Source organism: Anomaloglossus baeobatrachus, chromosome 5 (genome assembly GCF_048569485.1).
Source record: "Anomaloglossus baeobatrachus isolate aAnoBae1 chromosome 5, aAnoBae1.hap1, whole genome shotgun sequence".
NCBI lineage: Eukaryota > Metazoa > Chordata > Amphibia > Anura > Aromobatidae > Anomaloglossus > Anomaloglossus baeobatrachus.
This window is the reverse complement of record NC_134357.1, coordinates 77787651-77800040: the sequence shown is the minus strand read 5'-3', so window position 1 is coordinate 77800040 and position 12390 is coordinate 77787651. Positions and strand designations below refer to the sequence as shown.

At 51.8% G+C, this 12390-nt stretch overlaps 1 protein-coding gene across 3 annotated transcripts in view; it reads left to right on the top strand.

Annotated features, from left to right (window-relative positions):
* Positions 1-2264: 2264 nt before the first annotated feature.
* The window catches only part of NT5C2 (5'-nucleotidase, cytosolic II), a 149219-nt gene continuing 139093 nt past the window's right edge, over positions 2265-12390 (top strand). The window contains exon 1 of one of the 3 annotated variants that reach the window (XM_075348612.1): positions 2265-2335. The gene's annotated coding sequence lies outside the window, so the exon portion shown is untranslated. The other 2 variants (XM_075348610.1, XM_075348613.1) reach the window with 2 other exon arrangements.

The window sequence follows — 12390 nt, the reverse complement described above, 5'->3', positions numbered from 1 at the left end:
ACTGGACCATGTGGAACCGGGAGAGATCGATGCACAGACTGCGTGGAGTCAGGAGAGGTGGGTGCATGTGTGGTGCCCCTGAGGCTTCAGTCGCCACAGGGTACTGCACCTCACTTAAGGTGCGGTACTTATCCAGGGTAAGGAAGAGGTTAATTGCTGGTGTTTCTCACATTCACAAACCACACAGTTAGGTGCTTTCCCACTGGGGTTGGCCTAGGGTAGATAGGGGGTGGCCATCACGAAGCATAGGACTTTCTCAATCACTGGGACAACCACCTGGGGGGCGGGCACCACTTGGGGAATAGGAAGGAGCATCTTGACAGATAGTCAGTTAGCCCCGGCGGACACAGCTTGGGGTGAGGAGCACAGTTGGGACTTCGGTCCAGGCGTATTCTCTCTACCTTAACACTTCTGGGAGCACTGCAAGACCCGTGGCTTGGAGCAGGCAGCTCAGCCCGGGTTCTCTACAACTACCGGGGATTCCAGGGTCTGCAGCGAGTGCAGGAAACACCCGCAGCCCGTTTCACATTCTATGCACGGGATTGGAGGGATCCTGACCAGAAAGGACACACAGTGGGAACACCGGCGGTGACCTCCGAATTATCCGGGATCAGCTGAGGCCCATCATGGCAGAGACCGGCACTCTGAGGTCAGCAACTGAACTGTGAGTAAAAAGAACTGGAACCGCAGCAGTTGACTCAGCCTCTTATTGCCATCGCCCCGCGCTTCGGCACCAATGGCCATTACAGCCCTCATCATCCTCCCCGGGGCCTGCTCCACCTGTGGGGAGCAGGACCACCATTGCTGCAACACCATCCGCCCCGGAGGACAGCGACCGCAGCGACGGCTAATCCCTGGCTGCATACCACAGGTGGCGTCATGAAACAACTACAACTCCCAACCTCCTCAACCTCCATCATCCCATCCTACATCCTCCTCCCTTTTATTGTACACCTCGGGGGCCACGAAGCTGGGCAGGGCCACCCGTGAAATCCCAGACCCGACATCACCGGCCGGGCGATGAGTACGTTTAACCCCTTGCCCCGTGGGTGCTACACACGTACGACGCAGAGCTGGGTGACATCGGCACTGGACTGCGCGGAGTCAGGAGAGATCAGGGCACGGCCTGCGCGGAGCCGGGAGAGATCAGTGCACGGACTGGGCGGAGCCGGGAGAGATCAGTGCACGGACTGCGCGGAGCCAGGAGAGATGAGTGCACGGACTGCGCGGAGCCGGGAGAGATCAGTGCACGGTCTGCGCGGAGTTGGGAGAGATCAGTGCACGGACTGCGCGGAGCCGGGAGAGATCGGCACACGCACCACGCGGAGTCGGGAGAGATCGGCACACTGACCACGCGGAGTCGGGAGAGATCGGTGCACGGACTGCGTGGAGTTGGGAGAGATCGGTGCACGGACTGCGGGGAGCCGGGAGAGATCGGCACACGCACCACGCGGAGTCGGGAGAGATCGGCACACTGACCACGCGGAGTCGGGAGAGATCGGTGCACGGACTGCGCGGAGTTGGGAGAGATCAGTGCACGGACTGCGCAGAGCCGGGAGAGATCGGCACACGCACCACGCGGAGTCGGGAGAGATCGGCACACTGACCACGCGGAGTTGGGAGAGATCGGTGCATGGACTGCGCGGAGCCGGGAGACCAGTGCACGGACTTCGGGGAGCCGGGAGAGATCGGCACACGCACCACGCGGAGTCGGGAGAGATCGGCACACTAACCACGCGGAGTCGGGAGAGATCGGTGCACGGACTGCGCGGAGTCGGGAGAGATCGGCACACTGACCACGCGGAGTTGGGAGAGATCAGTGCACGGACTGTGCGGAGTCGGGAGAGATCAGTGCACGGACTGCGCGGAGACGGAAGAGATCGGCGCAGGGCAGCACTAGCTGGCTAATACCAACTACCTGCCAATAAGAGCTTAGCCCCACAGCCATACATTGCTCTGGGCTGTTTTCTGACGCTCCAGTAATCCGCACTGTTGGGTAATCCGGCTCATCTTGTCCCACCCATTAAGAGTGTCACTGTGTGTCTGGCTTTATTACTGTTGTGTCAGTATGTAATATGCGCGCTGCTTGTGGCCGCAGCCCGGGCTCTGCCTTCTCGGCACTTTTTCTTCCTCGCTTTTGCTTTCCCCGCTGAGGCCCGGGGGCGGCTCCGGGGTGCGCGCTGTGACGTGGCCGGTGACGCTCCTATACAGGCAGCTGCTCTCTGCGCTCCACTGTGAGTTGGAACTTTGTCTCCGGTCCCTAAGTATAGGCTGCAGCGCATGCGCACTGTGTTACTGGTAGCTGATCGCTGCCCCTTCTCAGGAAAGGAAGAAGGTGAGTGACGGGCACCGGGTCTGTGCGGGAGCGGGCACCGGGGAAACGTGTGTGGAGCCGGCCTGTGCGGGGAGCGGGAGCCCTCGTGGAGCGCTTATTAGTGGCGGTGACGTGTCCGTGTTCAGTCTGGAGCATCATACATCTGGAAGGTATACAGCTGTACACGGCGTATATACTGCAGTGCAATGGATGGTCTGCTCAGACCGGTGTACAGTGATGGGGACGGTGTATACGGAGCAGGGCGCTGGTATATAGCTCCGGTGCGTACGGAGGAGGGCGCCGGTATATAGCCCCGGTGCGTACGGAGGAGGGCGCCGGTATATAGCTCCGGTGCGTACGGAGGAGGGCGCTGGTATATAGCTCCGGTGCGTACGGAGGAGGGCGCCGGTATATAGCCCCGGTGCGTACGGAGGAGGGCGCCGGTATATAGCTCCGGTGCGTACGGAGGAGGGCGCCGGTATATAGCTCCGGTGCGTACGGAGGAGGGCGCCGGTATATAGCCCCGGTGCGTACGGAGGAGGGCGCCGGTATATAGCTCCGGTGCGTACGGAGGAGGGCGCCGGTATATAGCCCCGGTGCGTACGGAGGAGGGCGCCGGTATATAGCCCCGGTGCGTACGGAGGAGGGCGCCGGTATATAGCCCCGGTGCGTACGGAGGAGGGCGCCGGTATATAGCCCCGGTGCGTACGGAGGAGGGCGCCGGTATATAGCCCCGGTGCGTACGGAGGAGGGCGCCGGTATATAGCCCCGGTGCGTACGGAGGAGGGCGCCGGTATATAGCCCCGGTGCGTACGGAGGAGGGCGCCGGTATATAGCCCCGGTGCGTGCGGAGGAGGGCGCCGGTATATAGCCCCGGTGCGTGCGGAGGAGGGCGCCGGTATATAGCCCCGGTGCGTGCGGAGGAGGGCGCCGGTATATAGCCCCGGTGCGTGCGGAGGAGGGCGCCGGTATATAGCCCCGGTGCGTGCGGAGGAGGGCGCCGGTTTATAGCTCCGGTGCGCGCGGAGGAGGGCGCCGGTTTATAGCTCCGGTGCGCGCGGAGGAGGGCGCCGGTTTATAGCTCCGGTGCGCGCGGAGGAGGGCGCCGGTATATAGCTCCGGTGCGCGCGGAGGAGGGCGCCGGTATATAGCTCCGGTGCGCGCGGAGGAGGGCGCCGGTATATAGCTCCGGTGCGCGCGGAGGAGGGCGCCGGTATATAGCTCCGGTGCGCGCGGAGGAGGGCGCCGGTATATAGCTCCGGTGCGCGCGGAGGAGGGCGCCGGTATATAGCTCCGGTGCGCGCGGAGGAGGGCGCCGGTATATAGCTCCGGTGCGCGCGGAGGAGGGCGCCGGTATATAGCTCCGGTGCGCGCGGAGGAGGGCGCCGGTATATAGCTCCGGTGCGCGCGGAGGAGGGCGCCGGTATATAGCTCCGGTGCGCGCGGAGGAGGGCGCCGGTATATAGCTCCGGTGCGCGCGGAGGAGGGCGCCGGTATATAGCTCCGGTGCGCGCGGAGGAGGGCGCCGGTATATAGCTCCGGTGCGCGCGGAGGAGGGCGCCGGTATATAGCTCCGGTGCGCGCGGAGGAGGGCGCCGGTATATAGCTCCGGTGCGCGCGGAGGAGGGCGCCGGTATATAGCTCCGGTGCGCGCGGAGGAGGGCGCCGGTATATAGCTCCGGTGCGCGCGGAGGAGGGCGCCGGTATATAGCTCCGGTGCGCGCGGAGGAGGGCGCCGGTATATAGCTCCGGTGCGCGCGGAGGAGGGCGCCGGTATATAGTGTGTATGGGGTGCTGCTGTATAACGTCCATTTGGAGGAGGGCACTGGTATACGGAGGGAAACTTACACAGTCATGGACATAATTTTCTTTACCCTTTTCTCATACTTGGCCAGACTTTTATCTATCCAGCTAAGCACTGGCGGGACAATACATGTGCACTAGGTGGTAGTACACCCATTTACATTACAGGCACCAGTCACAGATGATGGATCCATAATGCTGCGCTAACTGCAGTGTGAGAGAGCGGCCTGAGGCTGTGTTCACATGTTGCTTTTTTTTTCTGCAGCAAAACTTACTCTCTTGGCAGTGAAAAGCTGCTTCATAAAAGCAGGTTTTGTGGTGTTTTTGGTGTCATTTGTCTACAGTACCTGTTTACATGAAGTTTGTTTCATTCACCAAAAAAACGCAGCTACGTTTTTGCACTTTGTCATTCCTTTCAATGGTGAAAAAAGCTGCAAACAAAGAACTGACATCCGGCTTCTTTCAAAAAATGCAGCAGATTTCCACTTCAGTCATGATAAAAAAAAAAAAGCAAGTGTGTGTGGGATTTCTGAAATCTTAGCTTTTGCTTGAACTGTAAAAAGCAACTTTTAATTTTGCTTGAAAATAAACATTAAAAAAAACCACAACTTGTGATCACAGCCGTAGGGTATGTGCCCACGATGAGGACTCGCTGCGGCCTGGAGTCTCCTGTTCAGGAGAGCGCAGCTGCTTGTACCCACGATCAGGGTTCAGTGCGCGGCGGTCTCTCGCTTGTGTTCTCCCTACGGAGACTCTGCAGCAAACAATTGACATGCTGCGGTCTGGAAAGATGCTCCACAGGTCAGTGTTTGCTGCGGGAGAAACAAGCACAGTGGGCACAGGATTTCTAGAAATTCATCCACTGTGCTTGTACTGTACAACACAGCATTTTGGACGCAGCAAAAACACGCTACATCCAAAACACTGATCGTGAGCACGCAGCTTTAGGCCTCGTTCAGACATCGGTGATTTTTCATTGACCCTTAGGCTCTGTGCGCACTAGTGCGTTTTACCCGCGGATTTGCCGCGGAAATTTCTTGAGAAATGTCTGCAATCTTTGTGCAGACATTTCCCAGCAAATTCTATGAGAAAAAAAAATAGCTGTGCGCACTGTGCGGATTTTTCTCAAGAAATTTCCTTGAGAAGAATTTCTTGAGAAAATTTCTTGAGAAAATGAGCATGTCAATTCTTTTCCGCAGGTACCCTGCAGATTTCGGCAGTACAGCCTGCAAAATCCGCAGGGAACAACCTGCGGGAAAATCGCGGCTAATCCGCGGCAAATCCGCATGCGGATTTGGTGCGGATTTTTTCCGGAGGTCCGGAAATCTTTCACTCCCAGAAGTTTCTCAAGAAATTTTTTTGAGAAACTTCACATTTCTAGTGCGCACATAGCCTTAAGGCCGTTTACACGCTGCGATCTCACTAGCGTGCGTACCCGCCCCCGTCGTTTGTGCGTCACGGACAAATCACTGCCCGTGGTGCACAAAATCGCTCGGATCCGGATCCGTCACACTACTTACCTGCCTAGCGACATCTGTGACCGGCGATCCGCCTCCTTTAGAAGCAGAGATGAGCAGGACGTAACATCCAGCCCACCTCTTCCTTCCTCATTGCCGGCGGTTGCAGGTAAGGAGAGGTTCCTCGTTCCTGCGGTGTCACACGTAGCGATGTGTGCTGCCGCAGAAGCGACGAACTACATCGTACACGTAGAAGCAACGATAATTGGGAATAAGGGAGCATATTAACGATTTTGCGTCCTTTTTCGATCGCACGTAAATGTTGCTGCGTGTAAAGCGGCCTTTAGACCTTTATGGGTAATATAGTTCTGTGACTCGGTGCAAAAACGGACGGGTACTGTGTCTTGTCTTTTTTTTTTTTTTTTTAACACAGTTTTGCAAAAAATAACCTCAGGCTTTAATGGGTTTGTGTTCTATCCGTGGAAATAATGGATAGAACATGTGTGTGATTCACGGAGGTCTGAACGTGCTCTTGCCATGTAACGTTTAGACAATTGGGCATCATATGACATTTCCCAGGTAACCCCCAAAGTGAAATTACTGAGCCAAAAATCCAGGTTGATAGTTTGGCAGAAGAGCACGTACCGCAAAAGATGGTCAATGAAAAGTAAGTGTCCCATGGAAGCTGTCACATTAAAGGGAACCTGTCGCCAGTTTTTATTTCTCCGTATATGAGCTATTACCACCACCTTACTCAGCGATTATGTTGCATTCTAAAAGGTTGTATATAATGTCCTGCCCCCCCCCTTTTTTAGCCCCTTGAAATCCTTTTGAATACCTCCCACGCTGTCTGCGCTGACCGGTCTGCTCCAATGGGCATCATTGCAGCAGCTCCTGTCCCTCCTCTCTGTTGTTAATTGCCAGATATGATTGATTTGGATGATGCGTCCTTTGTCATTCACATGGATGAACAAAACCTCACGCCTCCGCAGCAGGGCTGTGGAGTCGGTAAGCCAAACCTTCGACTCCGACTCCGACTCCTCAAATTCTCTTGCACCGACTCCGGCTCCGACTCCGACTCCGGCTCCGACTCCGGCTCCTACATATATTGCTTATAGTTAGGTGAAAAATTTATTGTAGTACATGAATATGTGTATGTGAACATCAGACATTTAATAATTTTTATGATACAATAATCAAGATATTTGGATAGAACATAAAATATATTTATTGGAATACAACTTTAGAACACAAAAAACTGTAATAAATTGTAAATATGTAATACACTATGTAATATACAGTAGATTACATATATATCTTGTGTGTGTGTATATACACTGTATATATATATATATTATATATATTACATATTTACAATTTATTAGTTTTTTTGTGTTCTAAAGTTGTATTCCAATAAATATTTTATGTTCTATCCAAATATCTTGATTATTGTATCATAAAAACAATTAAATGTCTGATGTTCACATTGTACTACAATAAATTTTTCACTTAAATATAAGCATTATACTAAATGTTGTTATTTAGTAAAATATTCAGCACATTCTGCATTGCACTCCTGTCCCCAATTTATTATATATTTTAGGAGTCGGAGTCGGTGCATTTTATACCGACTCCGACTCCGACTCCACCAAAATGAGCTCCGACTCCGACTCCGACTCCACGACTCCGACTCCGACTCCACAGCCCTGCTCCGCAGGGACAGCGCTGGTTCACGCTGGCGCACTTTGCTATCCTGATGCAGGCAGAGTCTGAAACCCAGCAGCGCATGCATTGTCACATATTTCTGGAACCATTCGAAGTGAAGTGCACCCGTGGAAAGCGGCAATTATGTCCCTGCAAGGGATGCATCATCCACATCAATCACATTGGGAGGATGGCAATTAGCTGCGGAGAGGAGGGACCTGAGCGGCTGCAATGACGCCCATCGGACCAGACCAGTCGGATTTGCATACAGTGCTGGAGCTATTCAAAAGGTTTTTTGGGGGGCTATACAGGCGGGGCAGGACACAATATACCACTTGGCTGGAGCCACATGAACACTACTGCGAGTGCATCACATGACACTCAGCTCCTGCTCTGCTGGTGTGTAAGCAGAGTGTCATGCCACTGTGATGTGATCGCAGTACAGCCGGGGAGGAGGTGGGCGCTGCAGAGGAGAGGAAGGAACTAATCTCTCTATCGCCTTCATTATAAGCTAATGCGTACATTACACTGCACTCCGGTGTCATGCGAGTGCAATGCAATGTTTCTCTCGCACCCATAGACTTGAATGGGTGCAAGAGAAAACAAATGAGATTCCACCTGCAGCATGCTGCGATTGTTTTATTGGTCCGATTAGGGCTGAGAAAAAAAAATCCCTCATAGAATAACATGGGTCTGAGTAGAGTGCAATATTTATTTATTTATTTTTATTTTTTTTTTAATCGCATTCCACTCGCTCTGTTTTAATTGCAGTGTGTCCGTAGCCTTATATCGTCGCTAAATCTGGTGACCGGTTCCCTTTAATGAGTGCAGAAGTTCTACATCACCAAAAGCTCTTTGTTGGAGCATAGCCTAATGGACATAAAGATCATTGCTCTGACTGTTTGCACCCCCGGTAGTGAGGAAGATGATGACAAAATTATATACACAATTGTGTTACAATAGAAAATTAAATTGGGCTCGTTTTCCAAAATGTGTATAGAATAAATATATTTTCAGATACTTGGTGGGCACTTGGCGTATACTCCTATGCTGGCATTGTAAAGTGGGGAGCGATCGCTGTAACTCCCACGTATCTGTTTACTTCCTTCATTCCTTATGTTTATAGTTCATTTATGTGGAAATGCCCTTTAAGTAAATACAGTGAGTGATTGGTGTGATGCCTACAACATGTACATACAGATACATGCCTGTCATTCTGGATGCCAAGAAAGGAGATCTACATCTAACCCTGCCTTTTTTTTTTTTTTTGTTTGGTTGTCCAATTATCCCAAAACGTAACTATGGCCATTATTGCTCCCCCAGATTGTATAAGGCTAGTTTCACGCTTGCGTTGAACGGCATCCGTTGCATCGCGTTGTGTGACGGATGTGTTGCATATAGTGGCACAACGGATGCAACGGATCGTACAAAACAACGGAATGAGCTTTTTTTTTTTTTTTTTCTTTCTTTTTAGGCTATGTGCGCACTAGAAAAGTGATTTTTCTCAAGAAAATTTCTTGAGAAACTTCTGGGAGTTGAAGATTACCGCACCTGCGGTAAATAAACGCACCAAAACCGCGGGAAAAACACATGCATTTTTGCCGCGGTTTTACCTCAGGTTGGTCCCTGCGTTTTTTTTATGCTGAACTGCAATAAATAATATAGATAATAGATAATCGATAGACAGATAATGGATAGAGGGAAAGATGAATAAATAGATGAGAAAGACCTATATAATGTCCCACCCCCCTGCATATTCTAAGCTGGCACCCTTTAGTGACTTTCATGTGCCACTAAAGGGTGCCTAGCCTTGTATTTAGCCAAAAAATAAATAATTACAAAAAAAAAATGACGTGAGGTCCCCCCTTCTTTTGTAGCCAGCTAGGGTAAAGCATACGGCTGCAGCCTGCAAACCACAGCTGGCAGCTTCACCTTGGCTGGTAATCCAAAACAGAGGGCACCCCATGCTGTTATTTTACATTAAATAAATAATTTAAAACAAAAAACGTGGGGTCCCCCCCAAATTGGATCACCAGCCAAGGTAAAGCGGACAGCTGGGGTCTGGTATTCTCAGACTAGGGAGGTCCACTGTTATTGGACACTTCCCAGCCTAAAAATAGCAGGCTGCAGCCGCCCCAGAAGTGGCGCATCCATTAGACATGCCAATCCTGGCGCTTCGCCCCAACTCATCCCGTTGCCTGGTGCGGTGGCAGACGGGGTAATATATGGGGTTGATGCTAGATGTGTAATGTCACCTGGCATCAAGCCCTGTGGTTAGTGATGTCACGCGTCTATCAGATACCTGACATCACTAACCCAGTCAGTAATAAATAAAAAAAAAAAAAAATAGACAACAAAAAAAGTTTTATTTGAAAAAGCACTCCCCACATTCCCTCTTTCACCAATTTATTGACAAGAACAATCAAATCCTGGTCCGGCGTAATCCAATAAGGGGTTTCCATGACGATCCATACCATAATCACTGTCCCAGTCAATGAAGAACAGAATGTTCCCCATTGGCTGGGAGAGCAGTGCAGTGACCTGAGCTAACATCAATAGGTCAGCCCAGGTCACTGCAGGGGATGCCGAGCGCTGCTGTCAGGAGGATAGATGAGATCATTACCTGCTGTGATGATCTCCTGCAGTCCTGCCATCAGCGCTGTCACTGCCTTCTATGCCCGCCGCGTTCTCAGCAGTATCGCGAGAGCCCGTGACATCACTGCTAGTGACAGTCTCGGACCGCGGGCATAGACGGCAGTGACAGTGGTGACGTCAGGAGGCAGGAGATCGTCACAGCAGGTAATGATCTCATCTCACCTCCTGACAGCAGCGCTCTGCATCCCCGCGGCTGCACGCACTGCAGGGCGACAAGCTGCTGACACTGCGGGCAGACACTGACACTGCTGTGCAGGCAGCCGCGGGGCCGGAGCGGGACACAGACTGCACGGGCACCTGGAGGTCACACGGAAGCTCTTCTGTGCGGCGTCCAGGGAGTGTGATGTGTGTGTTTACTCTCCTCCGCTTCCTCTTCTGTCATAATGACATAACTTCCTGCAAAACCGCAGGCAGCGATGAACATTACCGCAGGTAAATCGCGGCTATACTGAGGGTATACCTCACATCATTTGCTACCTGCGGTATACCCCCGATATTTCGCGATTACATTAGTGAATGGAGTGAAATACGGGGGGTATACCGCAGGTACCTGCAGAAAAGAAGTGACAGGCACATTTTCTCAAGAAATTTTCTCAAGAAAATCGTCAGAAAGAATTTTCTTGAGAAAAAAACGCAGCGTGCGCACAGCTATTTTTTTCCCCATAGGTTTTGCTGGGAAATGTCTGCAGGAAGATTACAAACATTTCTCAAGAAATTTCCGCAGCAAAACCGCGGGTAAAATCGCGGGTAAAAACGCCTAGTGCGCACAGGGCCTTATACAGTTTTACCGGCGGCAGACTATTGTGAACGATCAGCTAATCATCCGGTCGCCGGGCGATCAGCTAATCGCTCACAGCAGCCGGTCGCCGGGCGATCAGCTAATCGCTCACAGCAGCCGGTCGCCGGGCGATCAGCTAATCGCTCACAGCAGCCGGTCGCCGGGCGATCAGCTAATCGCTCACAGCAGCCGGTCGCCGGGCGATCAGCTAATCGCTCACAGCAGCCGGTCGCTGGGCGATCAGCTGATCGTTCGGCCGCCGAGAATGTGTGCAGGGGGTGGAGTGCGGGGTGGGTGGAGCCAAGCGGGGCCATGGCGCTGAGGACGTGTGTGTGTGTGTGTGTGTGTGTGTGTACGTACGTACATGCGGAGTGCGGGAAGAGGTGGAGCCAAGCGGGGAAGTGTCGGGCTCCCTGCACACATAGCCAGGGTAAATATCGGGTAACTAGGCAAAGCACTTTGCTTGGTTACCCGATGTGTACCCTGGTTATGGGTGCAGGGAGCAAGAGAGAGCATGCGCAGTTAAGTCCTAAGGATTCCACTGCTCAAAAGAAGTTACATGCTTCGTTCCTTCCGCTCGGCGGAAGCAACGCAGCGTTGGCCAGTGGAAGCAACGCAGGTCCTTTTAGCCCAGTCCGTCATCCATACAAGTCTATGGGAAACATCGGAATCCGTTAACGGATTCTGCTGTTTTCCAAAAGGGCGGATTGTGATGGAAGGGAAAAAAACGCAAGTGTGAAAGTACCCTAACCCAGCTTTCCCAATCTCCTGAACGAAAAAATAGTCTGAGAAATAATCTTCTTATACATTGTACTATTGAGAAAATCGCTGATGTCACCGGTGTTCGCTTCTCATGTTGCCTCCTTTTTTAATTGGTTTCTTACACATCATCTTGCAAAAAAACCCAAAAACCCCATCAAGACCCAAATTCATCAAACAGTTTTTTTGTCAGAAGTTTGTTGTAAAACTGTTTGAAAATTCATAAAAAAAATAAATAAATATTGTAAAACGCGGCATCTCTTAAAGAATTTGTTGCATCTTACTCCAGCACACATTTTTACACTGGCTTGGAAAACACCAGCCTTGATGAACCAGGGTTAAATGTTTCATGGCAGGTTTTGAAATGTATACATAGTTTGGTCCACAAATATATAGGCTGTGACACAAGTTTTGGCATTTTAGATGTTTACCAAAACAGCCAAGATCCAGTTATATAATCAATATGGGCTTAAAGTGCAGACTCTTAGCTTTAGGCCTCTGTCACACGTTCGTGCCTCCGGTATATGTTTGAGAGTTTTCTCATGTACCGGAGACACGTACACATGTATTCCTAATGTATTGGACACACGTAAGTATTTTTGACTGGAACGTGTGTCCATTCCTTACTTGCGTGTGTTTCTCACGCCGACATGTCCACGTTTTCTCCAGCATCACGGGTGCCACACGGAATGCACCCATACCACACGGATGTAGTGTGGATGCGGTCCCGTGTGACACGCACCGGAGAAACACGTGTCATGCTTTTAAAATAAAAAAAAACATACCTCCACCAGCCCTGCAGAATCGTCCGCTGCAAACAGTTGCTGGCGACCGCCGCTCATTATGAGCTTGTTTAGGAGGTGGGCGTGATGTCACGGGCGCTAATCTCCGCCCCTCCGCTCGTCCGGAAGCAGCATCAG